At 50.1% G+C, this 14,076-nt stretch overlaps 1 long non-coding RNA gene across 1 annotated transcript in view; it reads left to right on the forward strand.

The window, feature by feature from the left end:
- LOC131280023 (uncharacterized) overlaps positions 1-10,983 on the forward strand; it is a 28,600-nt gene extending 17,617 nt beyond the window's left edge. Inside the window, exons 2-3 of the long non-coding RNA XR_011649915.1 lie at positions 9,728-9,916; positions 10,771-10,983. This is a non-coding gene — a long non-coding RNA (uncharacterized lncRNA). The remainder of the gene's footprint in view (positions 1-9,727; positions 9,917-10,770) is intronic.
- The last annotated feature ends 3,093 nt before the right edge of the window (positions 10,984-14,076 follow it).

Consider the following 14,076-nt stretch of genomic DNA (forward strand, 5'->3'; position numbering starts at 1 on the left):
AGGGAGCGGATGTGGCTCAAACAGTCAAGTGCCTGCTGCATACATAGGAGGTCCTGAGTTTGGTTTCCGGTGCCTTCTAAAAAACAAAACAAAAGAAAACAACGAAGAACAAGGGAAGTTAAAAAACCAACTCAGGGTTGCTGTTGTGGCTCGGTGGTTGAGTTTGCTTCCCTCAAACAAGGTCCCAGGTTCAATCCTTGGCCCCAGTACCTAAAAAAAAAAAAAAAAAAAAGGACAAAGGCAGAAATGGAGTGATGCACCTACAAGCCAAGGAACTCCGAGGATTGCTGCCATTACCAAAAGCTAGGAGAGAGGCATAGAACAGACACTTCCCTACAGACTTCAAAGGGAGCGTGGTCCTGCCAACACTTTGATTTCACACTTCTGGTCTCCAGAACTGTGAGAGTAAATTTCCATTGGTTTAGGCCACCAAGTTTGTGTTAATTTGTTATGGTGGCCTTAGGCAATGAATACAGGGCCCATGAAGCAAAAGTATCTCCCTAGAATTTAATGACATTGCTTTGTTTACCATGAATTTATTTTATACATGATGCTGGTCTTCTGTTTCTGGTAGTGTTATAAAGTTTCCATCTTACAGACATTTATTTAGTATTTAATAAGGGAGTCAGCAGAAAGAAAAATATTAGTTAAATAATAGGGAATGGGTACATAGATACACGGCAAGCACCGTGATGGTGGTACATGAAAAGAACAAAGCTAGCAAAAACTGAACTAAAGGGAATTTTATGATGTTTCAGCTCAAGTCGTCTGTGACCCATGATTTAGAACATGAGGAATGCCATTGAGGGCAGCCCATGTGTCCTCTGTGAGTCAGAATGGACCCCACATTGAGGGATGGCTCTCCTGGTGCCCGGACTTCCCCCACTGCAGCTCTCACTCCCACTGCATTGTAACGGGCACTTTGCTTTTCTGCCTTCCCCATAGACATGGAATCAGATATCTGCCTTGTTTCATTCTGATTCCATTCTGATACACAGAAGTCCTTGGTACTTATTTACTGGGTAAGTATACAAATGAATGAAAAAGAGTGTATGAATGAATGGTTGTCTTCCCTAACCATTTACCCAATATTTTGAGCAATTACCCTGATAATCATCGATTCATCCATTTCCATACTTATTATCTACGCTGCGCAAGACACCCTGCCCTTATTTTTTGATGGCTTTATTTTTTGTCAATTATAAATCTACTTATTTGGCATAGCAGCAATTAAAATACTATGGTGGTGGGGAGAGTGTAATCTGTTCTTGAGTTTAAAGTTGTGGTGTTGGAACCAGGCAGACCTGGGTTTGAATCCTGCCTCTGTCCCCCAATATCTGGGACACCTTGGGCCATTTGCCTTTTTGAGTAATACTTTTCCCATCTGTAAAGTGATTTCAATAATATCTAAGGGGTTTAATATCTAGCTAGCAGAATGGCCTCCTGTCACTTTTTTTATTTTTATTTTTTAATTCATTTTCTAAAAATATTACATTAAAAAAATATGAGGTCCCATTCAACCCCACCACCCCCACCCCACCACTCCCCCCCCAGCAACACTCTCTCCCATCATCATGACATATCCATTGCATTTGGTAAGTATATCTCTGGGCATCGCAGCACCTCATGGTCAATGGTCCACATCATAGCCCACCTCCTGTCACTTTTAATGAATGTTGAATGAATACGAGAGAGAATGAGTGAGTGAAGGAGTGAATGGATGAGCTCAGCCTCCGGCCCAGCCCAGCTACCATGAAATGTCTGAGCAGCAAGGCACAGCCTGGCTCCTCTCCCACAGCCAGGGATCTGCCTGCTGGCTCAAAATTCAGGATGGGTAAGAGAAAGCAAAACTGGAGCCACCTGGCAATAAATGAGAGCACTAGCAAAATCCTCTCCCTAGTAGACCCTGAAGCTGGTGGCTGGGCCAGCAGCAGAGGCCCTTGGGTGAGTGACCCAGGGGACAGACCAAATCCCTCCCTGGGTTGCTGAGTGACCAACTGCCTGTCGTCCCTTTCCTCCCCCCAGGGCCATGTGATGCCGGCATGGTGACCAGTCAGCCTGTCTCCCCTCTCTATCCTGAGCTGACAAAGAGGTCCTAAGGAGTAGCATGGGGTCTTGCCTGCTCCCCTGGCTCCAGTCTGGGAGGGAGAGTGGGTTCAGGAACTGAGGGGCTTGGCCGCTAAGCTCCCGCAGCCAGAACAATGGAGCCGTTGCCCTGGCAACCAGGGGAGGCCTCTTCCCAGGCCTCAAGGCTGAGGAGTGAGTCTGGGAAGACTGTGTCCTGAGAGAAACAGGTTGGGAACAGGGTGGGGTGTGCCTGTTCTCAGGGCTGCTGCATGGGAGGGAGCTCCTTTCCGGGGAATACCCAGAGGAGATGACCAGGACCCCGCTGACCCAGTCTCCAGAGCTGGAGACCACTCGGTGTGGAGGCCCACGTGGCAGGCAGTGACCGCTCCACTGCAGCGTTGGGTGAGGGGGCCTCCCCCAGTGCCCACCCCAGCTACTCCCAGGTCTCCTGGGGTTGGCTTAGGGACAGCAGCTCTGAAGTCAGGACATGGGGTCTGACAGGATAAGCCATGGGATTGTCCTCAAAACAATAGGATGTGTGTGGATTCTGTGGACACAGGTGGGCGTATGTGGAGTTGAGGGGAGGGGGAGGTTGAGGCTGCAAATCCCAAGTCTGAGGGCAGACGCGTCCGCTGAGAGGCCCAGGGTGCTTTGTAAAGGCGATCAGCTTCTGGAGCAAGGCAGTCCTGGTTTCAGAGCTTGACTCCCTCACTTAATGGCCTGCGTGACTGAGGAAGTTATATTATCTCTCGGAGTCTGTTTCCTTAGCTGTGAAAGAGGAATGTTGCCAGCCATAGCTCGTTGGTGTTGGTTAAGAGACAACATGGATAAAGCTCCATGCGGGCCAGAGCGGCTCAGCTGGTGTTCGGTTCCCTTCTCTTCCCTGCTAGGCTGCTTGCTTCTCTCTCCAGGCAACTGTGGCTTATGACCCTGCAGCTTTCTCCCTGTCTTTGGACAAACTGCTGAGGTACCCCCATCAACACAAGGGCAACCCCGTTCTCCCTGAAGGCTCCCCTGTTCCTAGTTCGCTCCCCAGGTGCAGAGCCTGTGAGGGTCCCCGGCAGGAAACACCACCCCTGTTGACAGAGGGTGTCTTTGAGGAGGGTGGTTACAGGTGTTCTTTGTTTCTCTGAATTTTCTGACCTTCCCCTTTTTCCTTTTTTGCCATAAAGAAAAGAAAAAGTTAAGAGGGGCTGAAGGCCCACCTGGTAACACCTTGTGTTGGGGATGACCACTGGGACCCTGAGGGTGCACTTGTCATTATGCCCATGTCACCTGACTGGGCAGCGTCAGGTGGGAGGGGGGAAGCCTGTCTTTGCTGGCAGCCACTTGAACTGCCCCAGCCCTGCACCCCGATGCTCCGTCGCCCTCTCAGTCAGCACCCAGCACAACCCCGGAGCCCGCCTGTGTGGGTGTTGGGGGAGGAAGGCTGGACCAGCCGTGACTGCCGGACTCTTTGCCTGACCAGTTCTTTCAGAGCAAACAGGTCCCTCTTGTGGCTGCGAGGCCTCATGACCAGCCAATTCCCATCTCTGTCTGTGGGGACGGTTTGGAGCTGGCCAGCTGGCCTGGGAGAGTTGGGGGTGAGGCACCCAAGGACTCTGACCTGGTCTGCTCTGGCCCTTGCATGTCCAAAGCAAAGATTATTGCTGCCTTTCCACCCTATCCCCACCCCCGGGTCTAACCGGAGCAGCAAGGCTCGCTGTTGCTCCTTCCCAAGCAAGCACCTTGTTGAGGTCGAAATGCAACAGTTCTGAGAAGGCTGAGACCGCTATGCTAAGCTGAGAGGGTGGGCCTCGGGGAGGAGCTGGTCACAATGATTTCACCCACAAAGGTTATGTCAGGGTGAAGGCTTCTCAAGGAGTTGACATACTGTTTCTGGAGAATCTGTTCTGGGCTCAGCTCCTTGTGGGAGTGTGGGCAGAAACTAAGAAAAATCTCACTGGTTGCTCTCTAGGGCCTTTAATCTAGCGAGTGTGTTCCTTTTAAACAGAGGGCCTTTACCTGAACATTCGCATCAGCTTCAGGGCCCCCCTGAAATTGTAAGCAAAATAAGGGCTCATGAGCATTTTTCTGGAGAGAGGGTCCAGAGCTGTCATCACCTTCCCAAAGCATTCAAAAGAAAAAGAATCCTAGCTAAATTAATGAGATCAGGAGTTTCTCATCCCATGGAGTATGGATCCCTTCCAAATAGTCATCCTGGGAGGGTCGAGGCACTCTCAAAGTATCTAGTGTGTTTGCTTTCACCTGGTGCTCCTTTGGACTATCCTCAGGGACAGTTTTAAAACAATGAAAGACATTTGGACTTATTTCTTCCCAACCACATCTCATTTTGTCCCCAAGTTGACCCAGTCTGATCACCCACCTTAGTCACCAAATGACTGTCAGCTGTTTCCAAAAATTCCATCCGCCTTAACAAGGCAAAGATTTGTCACCCTCAAGAGTATTCCAATGAACATGACAGCATTACTGAAGGTTCCTGAAACTTCCTTCAGAATTGAGTGGGAAAAGGGTATATAGTGGTGTAGTCTTTGAGGTGACTACTTGAAAGGTTTGATGTGTCAGTCATGTGATTGGATAATGATAAACTGTAAACAGAATGTGTTGACTAGCAATACCCAGAAGATGAGACACATGATCAAAAGGATGTGCAGAGGAAGTCAGAGAAAGGAGAGGTCCTTGTAGCCAGAAAAGTGCCCTCATTCTTACGGCTTACAAGTGATGTTTATTAACATCTGCTCTGGCCCCTAGCTGAATAAGACAAGAACTCCTAGTCTAAAAATGAAGGAGCTGACACACAAAGGACCAACTATTGAGCAATGTGGGGTATATTAAAACCGACAGATAGTACTAAATTCACTGGGGAAGGGAGCACCCCAAAGTGACCAATTGTGCTAGGAGTTTAAGGTGGATAGAGAGCACAAAGCAGATATCATGTTTAACTGGCCCGTAGAAGACAAAACTTTGAAGAAGGCTGTGGTAGATTGTGATTGTGTTAATGGCCCCAATTCTTCATTCCTCTCCATATCCATGCCCATTGCCATGTGATTTTGTGGTGCTCTCCCACTGGGCAAGTTGTAATTCCTTGTCCTCGGGCCAATTAGCAGATATAATGCAAGCAAGGTCTTTAAAAGTGCTCACATCATTGTTCTTGTTCTCTAGTGCCTCTGCCATTATCATGAGAAGAATATTCTGGGGTTTTCTTGTGTCATAGGAGGAGAATAAGAGAACCATGGAGAAGAGATTCCCCAACTAAGATACCCCAGTCAAACGAGGCCTAAGGCAAACCCTTCCAACCAACCCTCAGATGCCTAGCTGCCAACATAACCCCTGCCTCCCTGTTGAGCCCAGCTTCAATCAATCTCTTTAAGTCAGTCTAAAGAAAAGTGAGCTGTAATAATGAGTGATTGTTGTTTGAAATTTTTAGGCTAGTTTGTTACACAGCAATACCTAATTGATACAATGGTCCCTTTATCAGAGAGGTCAGTAAATTTGACCTTTTCTAGCGATCTGAAAGGGTAGACCCTGTTCATAAAGGAACTTCCACTCATCATTCTGTAAATATAAATGAGAATCTACCATCTGCCATGTTCAATATGCTATAGCAAGTAAAATGCTCTTAGGAAGTTTGAAGTCCAGAATTGGAGATGATATAAGTATGTAAACATAGAGAAGGTAGACTGCATTTAAGTGGCATCAGAGCAATGAGACAAAGGGCTAAGGGGGTTAGAGAAATTGCTTCCAAATTGGAGGATGGTGACTAGAAGGCAGAATTTGAATCTAGAGGGAAGGCTAGGATTTTAATAGGCAGTGGAAAAAAGGAAGGGCATTTCCTCTGGAAGTCTTTGAAATCCAGGTCATTGGGGTTGAGCCTTATTTCTCAGATAGGTCATCCTCACCCAGCTGTCCAAATAGCCCTTTCCAGAAGCAGCATATTTTCAGGCAGCACATTCTCCTTCCAGAAGGACAGGAAATGCCACAGTCCTCAGAGAAAATTCTCTTTCACCCAACAAACATTTACTGAACACTGTGCCAGGCATCAGGGACTCAAAGATGAGTAGAACCTAGCCTTGGCCTCTGGGGACACTGGGGCTGGGGAGAGAGGAGTAGACATACATGTAAGCACATTATTATAGCATTGTGACAGGAGCTAGAACCAAAGGAAAAATAAGGCATCGTGGGAATGCAAAGGAGGTAATGCTCTTCTCCACCTGGTGAGGGCAAAGAGGGCTTCCTAGAAAAGGTTTCATGAGAGCTGAGTCATGTGAGTTGTGATGGATTTGAGGCATTTTCCAGGCAGACACAGAGGGAGGGATGGGATGGGATGGGAAGATGGTGTTTTCTTGGGTTCCATCCTGAGTCATTGTTTCTTCTCACTTTATTCACTCTCATACATATCTCATTAGCCCCATGACTTTAGCAACCTCTAGATGTGGGTGACTTCTAAATCTAGCTCTCCTCACAGCTCCAGACCTGTATCAGCTTATTCTCAAATATTTCTTATGTGGGGCCCCACAGTACCTCCAACTCAGCGTATCCAAAACAGAATCCATCATCTTGATTCCTCAACCTGAATTTTCACTTGAAATTCTTCTCTCAGTGAATGGCTTCATATACCTTGTCATTCAAGTAAAAAGTATGAGGCCATTCTAGGATTTCCTTCTCCTTCACTCCGTAGCCAATGGGTTGAGTCCTCTTTTTTTTTAAATTTCTTTCTCCCCCGCCCCCCCCCCCCCAGTTGTCTGCTCTCTGTGTCCATTCACTGTGTGTGCTTCTGTGACTGCTTCCATCCTCGTCAGCGACACAGGGAATCTGTGTTTCTTTTTGTTATGTCATCTTGTTGTGTCAGCTCTCCATGTGTGCGGTGCCATTTTTGGGCAGGCTGCACTTTATTTCGTGCTGGGCGGCTCTCCTTACAGGGAGCTCTCCTTACAAGGGAGCACTCCTTGCGCCTGGGGCTCCCTTATGCGGGGGACACTCCTGCGTGGCAGGGTACTCCTTGCGCGCATCTGCACTGTGCATGGGCCAGCTCCACACGGGTCAAGGAGGCCCGGGGTTTGAACCGTGGACCTCCCATGTGGTAGGCGGATGCCCTATCCACTGGGCCAAGTCGGTTTCCCAAGAGTCCTCTTGATTATTCTTAAAGAAACTTTCTGTTCTAACCCATCATCTCCACTTCCTTAGTCTATAAATTTATTTCAGGTCCTTCTCATCTCCATATCTTCAAACTAAACTTTCTTTTATGGATTGGCTACACCCAAGTACAGTGAACTTTCTCACATGCAAATCTAATCACTTTATTCCTTCGTTTGTTTATTCTTCAACTATTTCTGGAGTCCCTTTCATGTATCTGGAGTTCCATACATGTATCATGTGAGATAGTATATGTATCTTAGTATGCACCAGACATACCAGATACAGATAGGGCCTTCATCCTCTAGAAGTTTCTAGTATAGCAAAGGATGCCAAATAAACATATATAATGAGGAGAATGGTCTTGAACTATTGCCCATATAATTTCCCTCTCAATAGTCGCCTTTATACACCCTTTCCTCTGCAGCATTCCACCATTAAGGTTAGGCCAAGAAGCTTATTGCGATAGGAAAGGGAGGGAGATAGTGCCTAGAACAAAGTTCATAGAGAAGGGAAGGAAGAGTGATATAAGGAGATGGAGTAGTTCCTTCCAGACAGCAGGGGGAAATAGAAAGCAGTGCAGGGAGAAATAAGAAGTCAGAAGTCGGATTAAGGCAACGGCAAAGCAAACCAGCAGTAGCACTTGACCTGGGGAAGCCCAGACCCACCTCATAAGCAAGCAGAGACGCTCCCCTCCCTAACCCCATCCCCAACCACCGTGATGTGCAAGGTTTACTCTTGTGCCCAGGTGCCAGCAGGAAAGACAAGTAGAAAAAGGGGGAAGGGGAAGCAATCCTGAATAAATGAATGTTTTTCTTAAAGCAACCAGGTTCTTACCCGGGCAGTGAATGAGGTAATATTTAAATTTACCTGAAGAAACGCCGACTAAATTGGACCAAGTATCCTGAAATGGGAGAAAATTAGAAGAGGGCCTCAAGAGCAAAGTTGAATTCAGAGCTCACTGGTGGGAAATAAAGTTAGCTTTCCTTTTGCATATGTGAGATGGAATGTGTGCCTTTGAAACTCTGTTGCAGAAGCAACTGAGATAATCATACAAAATGGCTAGTGCTATCCATGGCAAGGAGATGGACAGGGTGCTGTGAGAGGGGAGGCCTGTTTTACATCATATTATGGCCAGGGAAGGAAGGCGCCTTAGAGGAGGTGACTCTGAGCTGAGACTGGAAGGATATAAAGGTGTCAACCCTGAGGAGGACCAGCGTGAGAGTTGTGGGTAGAGGGAATTGCAAACAGACCTGGAGCTGGGAAATAGCTCATATTAAAGAAACAGAGAAACCTTCCACCACTAGCTCACATTCACTTCCCATTAGCTATACTCATCTCCCATCAGCCACGCTCACCACCCATCAGTCATTCTCACCTCCCATCAGCTATGTTCACCTCCCATCAGCCACGCTCACCACCCATCAGTCACTCTCACCTCCCATCAGCTATGCTCACCACCCATCAGCAAGGCTCACCACCCATCAGCAAGGCTCACCACCCATCAGCAAGGCTCACCACCCATCAGCCACGCTCACCACCCATCAGCCACGCTCACCACCCATCAGCCACGCTCACCACCCATCAGCCACGCTCACCACCCATCAGCCACGCTCACCTCCCATCAGCCACGCTCACCTCCCATCAGCTATGCTCACACACATACACTTCCTGAATGTGACTGGTCTTTACTCTGCTTTTCCTTCAACCTGGGACAGTGGCCTCCCTCTTCTCTACATGCTTAATTTCCTGACCTGGCTTTAAAGAACCCACTCCCACTGTCATCCTCCAGAAGCTTCCCTGACCTTCCCCAGTTGTGGGGGACTAGCCCTCCTTTGTACCTCCATTGTTCTGTTTCCTGGGCTATGACTGCCGGCTTGTCTTTCTCCCCACCTGACTGCATGCTCAAGTGGGGACAGGGACCAAGTCTTGTTTATTTTCGCAGTCCCAGTGTTTACCTGATATCTCCCAAATGTTTTCTCTGTCCCAGTTTACTCCTGTGCTTCAGACCCATTCATCTATCTGCCTACTAGATGAGTTAATGCAATTGCACTAGAGCAGTGGTTCTGGAGTCACAGGTGTGCATCAGAATCACTGGAGCCAGTATGGACTGCTTTCTGAGACAATGGTGAGCAGCTGTTCCCAACACCGTGTTTAGTGACGTCTGTAGCTTGAAATAGGTTAAGGTGGGATTATTGATCCTGGGGAAATCTGCAAGCATTAATAAATGAGGGCCTCCTCTATCTACCAGAAGAGCCAGCTGTTAAGCATTTACCAGTACTCCACTGCCTGGAGGGTTTATTAAAACTCAGATTGCTGGGCCCAAACACAGAGTTTCCACTTCCATGGGTCTGGGGAGGGACTGAAAACATGCATTTCTAGTAAGTTCCCAGGTGAGGCTGATGCTGCTGGTCTGGGGACCCTACTTTAAAAACCAGTGACCTACAGGCACCTCAAAATCATGTCCAAAATTAAAGTCATTACCTTTCCCTCAAACCCACTCCTCTCCCTGTGTTTTGTGTTGCAGGGGATGGCAGCAACATTCACCAGTGTTCTGAGCCAGAAACCTGAGGGTCAGCTTTAAACCTGCATCTCCCTCAACCTGGATCTCCAGGCCCTGCAATTCTCCATTGACCCTCTTCTACTCCTTCATCAACTGCCCCTCTTCAGTGCCCGGCTCTCTCTCCCCATCAGGATTCCTGCCTTAGCTTCCTGGGTGGGCACTTTGCCTTCATTCTCACCCCTCCAGTCCATTGTCCATATCACCGTCAGCGTGGTCATCTGATCATGTCAATGTCTTCCCATTCATTGGCCAGAATTGTGGGAGGAAGGGCGCCCGGCTTGCCACAGTAGCAAACAGTGCGGCAAGAGGTGATACCGCCTCTGCCCACTGGGCCTAGATAAGGTGACCACGCCTGACTAGGCCTTTGCTGCTAGCGGCTGGCCGGCGCTGCCCTCCCCCTTTCTATCTCCCGCCTAGCCCAACATCTGGCCAGCTCTCACTCCCCCTTTCCCCTCCCCTATTCCAAACCTCTCAGCCAGCCCTCTGCCTAGCAACCGCTTACATTCACCTATCAGGGAGCAGTACCCGCCCGCACCTATCAAATCCCTCCACGCAGTCCCTAACCCTATAAAGCTGTGTCCCCATCCGCAATAGACCAGACTTGTGCCATCAGCCTGTCTCTGCGACTCCTTCCTGGGTCTTGCTCCCTCCACACCTTCGGAGCCCCCGAGGGAAGCCTCAGCGGCCGTACGAGGCTTTCTTCCCCACACCAGGGACCCCTCTTGTCCCATAACAGGGACCCCGCTCGTCCCATAACAGGGACCCCGTTTCGTCCCTCAACTGGCGCCCACATAGTCAACCAGGCGACATTATCACTGCCTGCCTCATTCACATAAACCTCCTCTCCTTTGATAAAAACGGTCTTTCCCCCCTCCATAAGCATTGGGGCCCCTCCTACACACCAACAGTTGCCCCGATGGTGTTTTGGAAGGACCCAGAAACAAACAATTGGCAGGGACCCAGTCCCCTTCTCACCCAAGGCAGAGGGTTTGCTTGTGTCTTTCCAGAAAATGCCTCCCAGCCGCTCTGGATCCCCGAAAAAAACGTCAAACCCGCCACCGGCCAGCAGCAGGTTCCAACGACGGATGATGAGAGCACTCGCCCATCGGATGGAGAGGCTGAATATGGCCGCGGATCCAGCTCATGACACCCTCCTCCTTGAACAGCTAGTACAGCTTGCTGTCCGCGCCTTGGCTTCAAACAAAAAACCTAAAAATCTACGCTCTCTCCTGCTTTTCATGTTAGCTCTGCTCCCCTCCACTACGGACCAGGCTAGTATAAGCCATCAGCCCTTTAACTGGACACTCTCTCTTTAGCAGCAGGAAAAGCTCCTCGCTAATAACATTACTGCGGGTGCTCCCTCCTTCACAGTGCACATATGTAATCTCACCAACCTTCCTTTCGCCAGTTGTGGTTCCCTTCAAGACATTATACACAATACTCACCGGTGTTGGTACAGCTCACTTACAGGCCTTAATGGCCCCTATAATCATGAAGTCTCAGGCTTCTATATTTGTCCTTCCACGGCCAGAGGCTGCCATGACCCAGCGCACTATTACTGCCCCTCCTGGGGGTGCAAAACCATGGCCCACGGATGGTCGGGAGCTCCCAATAGGGACCCCTATCTCTCCTTTTCTTTTAAAGATAAAAGTCACTGGGGCAGCATCACACTCACTGTCAAAAACCCTGAAAATGCAGGCTGGCTACAGGGCCACACTAGGGGAGCCCGACTTTACATGAGCAGCTATGATTACGGTGCCTTTTTCATTATAAAGAAAAATTCAATCCGCACACAATCCGCCGCCGTGGGCCCAAATCAAGTTCTCAATCCTCCCCACACACGGCCTCCCCTCCTCCCTCTGTTTCTCCTTCTCCTCCCGCTACCACCTTAAATCCTTCCATCACTAAGTATCCTCCCCACCGCCAAACCCTGCCACCCCCCAACCCTCTTGTAGCCCTCCTCAACGCATCATTTATCTCCTTAAACTTATCCCAGCCCAACCTTACACAACGTTGCTGGCTCTGCTTCTCCACCGCGGCTCCCTTCTATGAAGCCATAGCTACCAACGGCGCCTATCGTGCCTCCCCAGACTCCACGGGTACCTCTTGCAATTGGAACCAAACAAAAAGAGGACTCACCCTCCGATCAGTTTCCCAGACTGGACTCTGTATAATAAGAATCGGCAGCAAAGTTCTCCCCTCCATGCAGTCCCTCTGCAACCTAACTCACACCCCTAATGCAGCCGCCAAGTTCCTAATTCCCCCTAATAATACCAAATGGCTATGTTCTTCCTCCGGCCTCACTCCATGTTTCAATGTTCAAACCCTTAACTCCACCGGCGACACCTGTGTGCTCATACTCATTGCCCCCCGCGTTCTCTTTTATACTGATAACCAATTCTTTGACTCCTGGCAGCACTTCAGCTCCCTGCAGCACGAGCAGAAATGGAAAGTCTTCACCGCCATCACAATTGCCACCCTTCTAGGTCTTGCCGGCGCAGCCACTGGAGCCACAGCTCTCAGCCTCCAAGATAACTCCTTTTCAACCCTTAGGCAAGCTGTCGATGCAGACATCGCCCGCCTTGAGACTTCCATGGCCCACCTTGAAACATCTCTCAACTCCCTGTCCGAGGTTGTTCTCCAAAACCACAGGGGCCTAGACCTCCTCCTAAAAGAGGGGGGCTCTGCGCAGTGTTAGGAGAAAAATGCTGCTTCTATACTAACCACTCTGGCCTCATTCGAGATAACCTCGCACAAGTTAGGGAGGGCCTCTGCAAGAGAAAGCAGGAACGTGAAGCCGGATGGTCTTTCTCTTGGGGGCTGCCCAATGGAATCCTTTCTTACTTTCTCCCCTTTCTAGGCCCGCTCTTCACCCTTGTCCTCCTATTAGCCCTAGGACCCTGGATCATCAGGCGAATTGTCCGGCTCGTAAAAGTCCAGATTAACTCTGTCACCAGCCTAACTCCGCAGGTCCGATACCAGCAACTCCCTACAACCGACACCACCGAGCCGAGACCCTGCCAGCGCAGCCGACAACCTCATCAGCCACAGAAGCCCAAAAAGCCCCCCATCTGCCACATTCCCCTCCAAGCCCCCCCACCGAGAGCTCTGACCCGCTATCAGCCGATAGCGCCGCCAACCCCTGCCGATGCAAACAGCCACCACCCCCGCCACGAAGGGCCCAAAAACCCCAAGCCCATTGCCCCCCCACCCAGCGTTGAGAGCCCCGCCATATTAAAAACAAAGGGGGAGATGTGGGAGGAAGGGCGCCCGGCTTGCCACAGTAGCAAACAGTGCGGCAAGAGGTGACACCGCCTCTGCCCACTGGGCCTAGATAAGGTGACCACGCCTGACTAGGCCTTTGCTGCTAGCGGCTGGCCGGCGCTGCCCTCCCCCTTTCTATCTCCCGCCTAGCCCAACATCCGGCCAGCTCTCACTCCCCCTTTCCCCTCCCCTATTCCAAACCTCTCAGCCAGCCCTCTGCCTAGCAACCGCTTACATTCACCTATCAGGGAGCAGTACCCGCCCGCACCTATCAAATCCCTCCACGCAGTCCCTAACCCTATAAAGCTGTGTCCCCATCCGCAATAGACCAGACTTGTGCCATCAGCCTGTCTCTGCGACTCCTTCCTGGGTCTTGCGCCCTCCACACCTTCGGAGCCCCCGAGGGAAGCCTCAGCGGCGGTACGAGGCTTTCTTCCCCACACCAGGGACCCCTCTCGTCCCACAACGGGACCCCACTCGTCCCATAACAGGGACCCCGCTCGTCCCATAACAGGGACACCGTTTCGTCCCTCACAGAATAAAATTGAAGCTCCTTATCCCAGCATTCAAGGCCAAGCATTATCTGGGCCTGGCCTACTCCTTCAGACTCTCGCCTCCCAGCTACCTCTTGGGAGCAGATGCTGAAGCCACAATGAACCATTTGTGTTCACTGGCCTTTCTCACAACCCTATGCCTTCACGTCTGCCATTGCTCCCACCTGGGCTTCCAGTTCCTCCCTTGGGCATTTGGCTAATGCTTCCTCATCCTTTGGTTTAGATATTGCCCTCCTCCTAGAAACCATTCCTAACCCTCTCTCTGCCCCAGGCTGGGCTGGTGTCCCTTACCCCTTTCCTTCCTGTTATGGTGCTGCACTCCCCATGGTCTCCTGATTGCCTCATTACCTGCCTGCCTCACCCATTTCACTGAAAATGCACAAGGGACGAACTGAGTTTTTTCAGCTCTCTTCTCCCCTGTGCTTACTTCTGAGCCCGGCACACAGTAGGCCCTTGGCTTGGTGTGGCTTGTTCCAGAAGACTCTAAGACAAGAA

This window comes from Dasypus novemcinctus, chromosome 10, assembly GCF_030445035.2.
Source record: "Dasypus novemcinctus isolate mDasNov1 chromosome 10, mDasNov1.1.hap2, whole genome shotgun sequence".
NCBI classification, from domain to species: domain Eukaryota; kingdom Metazoa; phylum Chordata; class Mammalia; order Cingulata; family Dasypodidae; genus Dasypus; species Dasypus novemcinctus.